Source organism: Canis lupus, chromosome 3 (genome assembly GCF_003254725.2).
Source record: "Canis lupus dingo isolate Sandy chromosome 3, ASM325472v2, whole genome shotgun sequence".
In the NCBI taxonomy this organism is placed as follows: domain Eukaryota; kingdom Metazoa; phylum Chordata; class Mammalia; order Carnivora; family Canidae; genus Canis; species Canis lupus.
In genome coordinates this window covers 56206143-56214689 of record NC_064245.1, presented here as the reverse complement: position 1 = coordinate 56214689, position 8547 = coordinate 56206143, and the positions used below count along the sequence as shown (strand labels likewise).

The 8547-nt window shown below is 40.5% G+C and overlaps 1 long non-coding RNA gene across 1 annotated transcript; it reads left to right on the top strand.

Annotated features, from left to right (window-relative positions):
* The first annotated feature begins 501 nt into the window (after positions 1-501).
* LOC112653559 (uncharacterized) lies at positions 502-7592 on the top strand. The gene is made up of 3 exons (XR_003132275.3): positions 502-791; positions 3177-3258; positions 7229-7592. It is a non-coding gene; the product is annotated as an uncharacterized LOC112653559 (long non-coding RNA).
* Positions 7593-8547: the final 955 nt, after the last annotated feature.

Below are 8547 nucleotides of genomic sequence, written 5' to 3'. Positions count from 1 at the left end.
AAGTTGAAGTGCACAATGACCCAGCTGAACAGAACTTCTATATTGTCTTTGTGATTAAAAGAGATCAACACCATCCAATGAGCTTCATGGCCAGCCCAGTTCAGCTACTTCTCAAGCCTTTTTATTTTTTCCCTCATGGTGAATTTTACGAAGTTTCTTTTCCAATTCCTTCTACTGATATAAGCGGGAAAGATTTTATATGTTGTCTTGTTAACAGATTGCAGTTCTATGTATGTGTATACCTGGTCATGATAGGAGTTCAACTTAATTTGATATTTCTGTTTTTATCCATAACTATGTGATAAAGGCTTTGTCTCCATTTTAAATTTTCCACCCTAGAGGCACATAGATTGGAAAGTATGACCATCAATTTCAATAAAACTTTCTAGGGTACTGAAAATTCCTATGCAAATAAGGTGTTCCACAGCACAGAAAAGAATGGGAAATTCCCCCAATTCAGTTTACGGATCTAGCAAAACCCTTATAACAAAACCAAAACCAGACAAGAATAACTGAAAGAGGAAGATTGTAAACTGCTTCTCTTATGACTATAAATATTCTAAATAAAATGCTATCGAACAAAATCCAGTAGCAAATTAAAAATATTGCCAAGTGTCTCCCCTCAGAATACAAGAATGATTCAAAATTGGGAAATCTAGTAACATAATTTAAATGTAAATTTACACATGAGCATTACATCAAACCTCTTCTCTTCAGAGCAGGAGAGAAGAGGACGGAAAGTTCATCGTCCAGCTGGGAAACTTAAGAAAGAGAGGCTGAAGACAAAGAATGTAAGTTGCTGATTTCATTTTTCACCCAGGCTGGCAACATTTTAAAAGATTTGTCACATCCACTGTAGTTGAGCATATGGGAAATGGGTACCTTCATACTTTAATGAGTGAGTGTATATTGGTACAGTTTTCATGGAGATCAATTTAGCAGCTGTCTCTCAAAAGGTAAAATGTATGTATCCTACTGACCCAACAATTCAACTAAGGAAACTATCCTCAAAAATATATGCATATGTGTATAAAGATATATAAAGATTTCCTATTTCTGTATTGGAGAAAATCAGAAAAAAGCTGAATGCCCAACAATAAAGAAATTGTGATATAAATATTGATGTATTCTTAAAACAATGTATTCTACAGTTACTAAATAGAATGACGTGGACATCTGAACTGACAATGGGATTTCTGAGACATTTCTTTGAATGATTAAGAAGTTGCTCTGCAATATATATACATAATGCTCCCACTTTTACAGATAAAACCTCTCCGTGTGTAGACACACACTCACACACACACAAACACACACTTTAATCATGGTTACCTCTGGATACAGCGGAGGGGAGGGGTCTCCTCTCCTCTCAGGGGAGACACTGAGATTCACTGAAAGTATAGGATATAAATGGGAACTTTACATTTTATATCTGTCCTGATTAAGTTGTACTGCCCACAGAGGTATATTATTGCAATGTAAAACAAAAGACTACAGACAAATATAGAAAGAAATTCAGGCCAGTAAGAAAGAATTGTTCTGGACAGGCTAAGAGAAGGCAGTTGTTCAAAGCACATGATTCAGTGCTCCATGGGGAAAGAGACTCCATGCCTTCAGGAAAATCAGCCAGCCACTTCAGTATCTCATAATTAAACCTCTTCTGTTTTCTATAGGCAACAAAAAACATAGTGTAGTCCTTCTCAGATATCCTACTAGAAAACGTTAGTGCGTAGAGAAAGCTCTCTGTTTAAGAGAGGTTCCCAGAGATATAATCTTAGAAAGCCCATGGAACCTCTTTCAGTGAGACACAGGCTTTCCTCCAGCCACCCTAGCCCTTTGGGAAACGGGATCTTTGTGACCTGGGCAGACTCCTGAGCGGAGTCTTTGATTGCCAAGTTCAGGTATCTTTTTAATGTATCTTGCAACCTTAATAATAGATTTAGCCAGACCAAAATATGTGGGTGGCCCCAGGGAAATTAACATTTTGTCGCCCTTTAGAAATAAAGCTCTTCAAATATCTGCTTACATCCATTTATTTAGGATCTGAGCACTGTAGGAGAAGGGGAGAGAAGTCTGTAGATAGCAGGCAATAAGCATGCTCTTGATTGTTCTGAATCATTTAGTTCCGATTTTAGGCCTATGCACCTTATGAGACAATCAATTAGCTTGCTTCTGAAGAGTCTAACCCCAAACCTAAGTGGCTCATGACATTATTTCTTCCCACCACACTCGTTACTGTCCTTTGCATGGACTCTGAGCAAATACAACTTTCTCCACCTGTGTCACATGTTCCACGTTGTATTGGTTTTCCATGGCTGCACAGCAAATTACCAGTAGCCCAGAAGCTTAAAGCAACGTGCATTTATTATGTCATGGTCTTCTGTGGGCTAGAAATCCAGGCACAGCTTCATTGAACTCTGGGTGGTAAGCTAAGGGTCAGCCAGGACTGGGGTCCCACCAGAGGCTGGACAGAGGAAAGAGCCACTTGGGAGATCCCTCGGGCTGTTGGCAGAATTCATCTCCTGGCTGTAGGACTGAGGTCTCTGTTGGCTTGCTGACTGTTGACCATGGGACTCTTTCATGGCCTAGAGGCTGCTTGCAGTTTGGCACCAAGTGGCCTGTCTCCATAGTCCTTCTCACAGCATGGAGGCTTACTTGTTCCAAAATAGCAAAAGAGAGTCACTCTTATACACACACACACACACACACACACACACACTGCAACATGGCAGGTGTGATGTCCTGTTACTTTTACCATAGTCTATTGGTCTGAGGCAAGTCATAGCCCCTGCCCCTGGCACTCAAGGGGGGATGATCACAAATGTGAACATTAACATAACAGAATATAAACAGTAACTAGCCCATGCTAGGATCTATCATGGGGTGGTTCAACACCCTCTAATAGATCAAGGTCCTATGAATTCATTTACTGGTCTACTCCTTAGTCTGGATGATAAAGCCAAGTCTAAATTATTCTCATTCCCTAAATTCATGACACTTCTCTCATTCCTTAAGAGATTAGTGTGTTCACTTAAAAATGAGCATGGATTTTCAAGTGCTACATAATGTAAGTGTTTCAGTAAAGACAAGTATTTGAGCATTGTTTCCTGGTCTTTGTTTTTGAGCAATTGCTATTAATATTTATCTAAAAGTCAACTCGGCTCTGCTTTTCCCAGTTTCCATTGAAGGGTGAAACCATTCATCTGGGTGCGCCTGATATCATTGTAAATGGAATCTCTGGAAATGCAGCATGATATGGTAAGCCATCCATTAGGCCTTAATTTTGCTTAAAATCACAGGCGGCAGAGTATCATGCTTCCATTTAAAGAAATAATGGATGCAGAAAACAATCCTGATAGGGATCCCTAGAGAAACGAATGAGTGTGCACCCTTGATGTTGGCAACTTCTCAAGAAAAGAAAGTTTTCAAATGAGGAGGCATGATGACTCATGTTTCCACGAGTAAAAAGATCATTTCTTTCCATAGAAATAAAAAGCCACTTGGCTCTCAACAAAGATCAGGAGATTGAAACTGAAGAAAACAAAATGAATAAACATGGAGAGGATATCTGGGGTCAAAAAAGAATAAATCTATTCCCTAAATCACAAATACCCTCAAAAAGAGAAACACGACACCTTCAGGAACTAATCTTATTTATCCAAAGCAGGCAAAAGCTCAGGAGGGGAGCTCATAGGGACCTGTGATTAGCATGCCCATGCTGGTCGGTCATTTCTTCATCTCTTTGGAGTGGCAGCCTAACATGGGTGGTGGCATGCCCCCCCCCCCCCCCGCATCTTCTTCTCCCATATTTTACACACCATCCTTACCCCTTGGATTCCAGGATGGAGTGCCATGGTCAGTGGCTCCGTTTGCCCAAATCAATCCACTCCCTAAGGCCACTCCTGGTGTTGACCTGGCCTCAACTAACTACCCCATGGCTAGCACCTCAAGCCTTGCCTTTCCCAATCTCAAAGAGACTTTTTTTGGAAGTTCTGATGGCACTTTGTCCACTTTCCATCCCTTGAACCATGGTCTGATTGGAATTTCTTGAAGGATGGGAAGGCATACCATTCAAGAAGGATAGGGAACTCTTCCCTATTTTCCAACATTGACATAGATTTTGGGTTATATTGGGAAAATGAGAGGATAGGGAATTAAAGATGAGTTCAATCACCATCTTGAACTGGATTGGTGCAGATTCTTTTCCCATTGAAACCCTGTTTTTAACTGTTTGTTTTTCTTGAAGGAGGAAAAGAGAGGATCTATCCCTGACAACTCTTTGTTCAGAAATCATGTAGAAGATGCTTGTAGGGGGTGAGCCGGTGCTTCACTGGCTTACTTTTAGCATGCCTGATGCTATAGCCTGAGGCCTATGGATGGGCTCCGCCTGAGGCAGACCATTGTCTCCAAGCCTCTCGCTTGGGTGTGTGTGTTATGTCTGCTTACCCTCACCTCCACACCAGGTGTGTGGTGGGGTCACACTGAGTACTCTTCCCAGGGTGCTGCTGCCCAAAAGCTGAGTGAGGGATCTTGCACTCCAGGGAGGTCAGATGCCCAGGTCCATTGGCTGGTGGCTCCTTAGGCCGCAGCACCTCCAGTGGTACTCTTTGTCCCATCTCTGCCAACCTACAGAGACAGGTTGGTAAACACATGATACATACCAAAGAAATAAGAGTGTTGAACATTTTTATAACAGTAATTGGCTTAAAAATTGAAAAACTCTTAGAAGAAGAAGAAAAAAAATGTAATTATAATGAATTACTCAAATGCACCAATCTGAGTTTTTGACAGCAAATACACAAAAACAAACAAAAAAGAGGTGAGAAGAATCGAAACTATACAATGGCTAGAGCAGAATTGATAAAACATACATGAAAATCTACATTGTTTAAACCAACAATGCACATTGTAATACAGGGTCTAGGCATGCTTAAAGATTTGTTTTGATCACAAAGTACATTTAACACATGTGAGAAGTAGAAAGAGAATTTCCATTCTCTGAAAAAAGTAATAAATAGATGCTCTTAGTAAGAAAGAAATCAGACAAAAAAACAACTCTGTTATCCTTTGCAAATTGAAAAATTCTATGAAATAGGTTTCACCTATTTTTTTCTGATTTCCAAGAACCCAGCAGATGTAAAATGAACCATTATTTTAATAGCTATTGTTTTCAGAGTCTTTAGGACAAGTTAATTAATTATATATAGATTGGGGCCAGAAATTGATGGTATATGCTTTTTGTAAGTTTCCATTAAAACTGACTTTCGAATTTATTCTTCAGTTTTTGTAATTACAGTAAAATACACAAAACATAATATTTATCATCATAACTATTTTGAAGTGTACAGTTCAGTAGCATTAAGCACATCCACATGGTTGTGCAACCCTTCCCCAGAATTCTACTCATCTTGCAAAACTGAAACCCTGTCCCCATTAAACAAGAACCCTCACCCACCCTCCAGCCCCCCACCCCCCACCTGCAACCACCATGCTACTTCCTGTCTCTGAATTTGACTGCTCTAGGTACCTCAGTTATGTGGAATCATAACGGTATTTGTCCTTTCTGGTTGGCTTCTTTCCTTTAGCTGACTATCATCCTAGTTCATCCATGTGATGTTAAATACATTTTGAGAATACCTTGAGACAATTGTTTTTCTTACATTATCTATTGTTACATATTTATTAATATATTCCCTAAGGATTTGGCTTCCGTTTATGGATGAATCCCTTCTTGGTCATGCATTGTTCTTTTAACACATTCTTGAACCCAATAAGACTATATTACATATATATGAATGCTATGAATTTGCTTTGCAACAAGTGTGTCTGGGTTGTTAGCTCCGGCAGGCAACTGTGCTCCCTGCTATACCACCAGCTTTTGGCTGTTATCTTTGGTAGATATTGGGATCACCATTTGAGTTGCTTCATACCTGGGCAGGTGCCCACATTTTTTAATACTCAGGATGAGTTCATTCATTTTATATAATCTCTTCCTAGGACATGTGTTATCCCTTCCCTGATTTGCTTATTTCTGGGTTTTTCTGCATCAATTCCTCTCCTCATAGCTCTTTGATTATTCGTTTGCTTTCCTAGAGTGTATTTTCTTCCTGGTAAATGAAGAAAGCATTTAACATTATTTTTTTCTGATTATAGATTCGGCATGCTTCCACTGATTTTCACAGGCAATGTTCTAATTTTCATAATTACTTATTAATGTATATTTGATTGCCTCCTTAACCTACCATAATTCCTTGATTTTAAAAGGGCCATTTAAAAAACAAAAACAAAAACAAAAAATAATAAAAGGGCCATTTTCTCATATTTTTTTAACATTTTGAGAACCAGTTTGTGACTTAAATAAGAAAGACCCAGAGCAAATATGAAGACATAAATCAACATCTGTTCAAACTAACTAGTGGATGCAAAGGATCCATTAAATAATTCCTTGTGCGTATTTATATTTTCAAAATATAATTACTATAATAATTTAAGAACATGCTTAAAAAACGAATGGGCTTACGTGAGATAGGGAAGTAGCAAAGGAAAAAAAAACTCTTGTCTCGTCCAATCTATTCTTTTCACTGATGAGGTAACTGGGGTCATTTGAGAGGAACTGATCGGCCACAGAGCGGGAGTATTTTTAGGCAGTAACTTGCAGAGCAAGCTGTCTGTGGAGCACGTCCTCGCAAGTGAATGGCCTCGCAGAGGCTGGGGGAAGAGGAGGGTGGCATCAGGCATGCAGGTGACCCACCAGAGCCAGTGCTTGAAATTGGTACACAGATCTAAACACAGACTTCCCATGATATCTGAAACACACAGCATCATTCATTTCTTTGGACCAAAATGCTGGAAAATCCTAGGAGACTATTCAGGAGAAGTGAACATCTCAACCTGGCATTGCCTTTAAAAGCTTGGCCTCAATTTATTTATTAGATATGATTGCAGCTTTCAGGACCCTGATTAAATAGGACACAGAAAGGTTAACTTTTGAGGAGGGAATAATGGGTCAGAAAAGTCCACCCTGCACAAGGTCTGCTGGCAGGACAGACTGCCAGCTGGGGAGGGAATGAGGAGCAGGGCGTTAACGCCAGGACTTGGCCGCTTCCCATGGGGGCCGGGCTGGGACGCTGCCACGGCTGTGGGCTGCCTGCTTCAGGGTCAGACTTCACTGCACACTGTACACGTGACCAACCTTGAGCTATCTCCAAGCTCTTGTTCTGCTCTCCAGATCTGTAGAAAACTCCTTCTGGACCAGATGACAATATATCGACTGCTAACATCAGAGCTGGAAGAAGCATTTAAGAAAACCAAGTCTACCATGAACCACCTGGCTGAACTGATACCTACATGATTTTGTCAATTTAATTTCTGGAAAGTGGTGATAAAAATAAGAACCTAAAATGTTAGAGACAGTCTTCAACATCATGATTTCTTTAACTTGCTGAAGTCTGGGTTTTATTTTATTGTTTATTTTGCAACAGTAGAAATAAAAATTAACCATGATCAGAAATGTATATTTTTAAAATGACAAAATATTAAAATCATGAGTCAAGAAAAGCTTCAAAAAATAATGTAATGCAGCTGGTGTTTTGTTTGGGATGTTTAGCAGAAGTTTCCTTCCTTCACATAAGTTCTTAGGAGGAAGCTGATATGTACAACAGTAATGGTAGAGTTTCGGTACTTGAACGTAGACTTGGGGACATAGAGGCAGCTCATGGGATCCCTGTAAGAGCAGATTTTGCAGTAGCAATTCTGTGTAACAACCACAAGTGTTTAGTTCTTGCTCACAGGTCTGCGGGGTGGCTGCCAGGGATCGGTTCCAAGTAGGAAGATAGGTTTAGAATTTTGCTCTCCATGTGTTCTCACCGTCAGACTAGACTGAAGGAGCACCTCCTACCCGGGACATAATGTCCTCATGGTACAGAGCATCAAGGTAAGAGGCTAAACGAGAGACATGAGACACCTCTTAAAGTCTCTTCCCATAACTGGCATTGGGCACACAGGTACTTCCACACAAAGCCCACCGGACAAGGCAAATTATAAGGCCACACCCAACGTCAATGCAATTCCTCCTATAGAAAGAGGCGTAAAGCATTTTCTAAACTAAAATATCCACCTGCTGTGGTCTGTTTGTGTCCCCCTAAAATTCATAGGTTGAAACCTACCCCCAAAGGTGATGGTATTAGGAGGAGGGCCTTTGTGGGTGATTCGATAATGAGAGCGGAGCCCTGATGATGGGATTAGCATCCTTGTGAAAGAGCTCCCTTGCCCCTTCTGCCATATGAGGGTAAAAATAGACATCTGTGAGCCAAGAAAGAGCTCTTACCCAATAGTCTGGCACCTTGACCCCGAGCTTCTGGTCTCCAGGACCATGAGGAGAAAATTTCTGTGGCTTACAAGCCAACAGGTGTGTGGCATGTTGCTATAGCAGCCCAAATGGACAAAGACTTTGCTGTTTCCCTCATTCCCCCTTCCTCAATTGTGGGCTTCTGATCATCTCCATAGAGCCCTAAGACACCAGGGAGCAGAGTTTAAAAACAGACAGTC